Below are 359 nucleotides of genomic sequence, written 5' to 3'. Positions count from 1 at the left end.
GTGAGCCACAAGAGAGACATCGCCGCCAATTTCTAGCGTTTCACGGGGTCTATCCGTGAAAAATATTCACTTTTTTGACTGCACATGCATTCCTGCTGCAAATGCCTCTGGAAGTTTCATGCCGTTCGCATGCAATGTGGCAACACGAAAATGACCCGTTTTCCCATTCCGAGGGATTTCTGTGCCACCCTAACAGCCCCGTGAGCCACAAGAGACACATCCCCGCCAATTTCTAGCGTTTCACGGGGTCTATTCGTAAAAATGTAGCACGCACCAAAACGAGAAAAGATTTCCATCGCACCTGCACTATTGTATGGACAATGGTAACCTCATGTGAGGACGAAGTGGTGTGCCGGCGG

The sequence above is a fragment of the Petromyzon marinus genome, unplaced genomic scaffold (assembly GCF_048934315.1).
Source record: "Petromyzon marinus isolate PM22_M1 ecotype Great Lakes invasive population unplaced genomic scaffold, UKy_Petmar_22M1.pri1.0 PM_G_Scaffold_132, whole genome shotgun sequence".
Classification (NCBI taxonomy): domain Eukaryota; kingdom Metazoa; phylum Chordata; class Hyperoartia; order Petromyzontiformes; family Petromyzontidae; genus Petromyzon; species Petromyzon marinus.
This window is presented reverse-complemented; position numbering follows the sequence as displayed.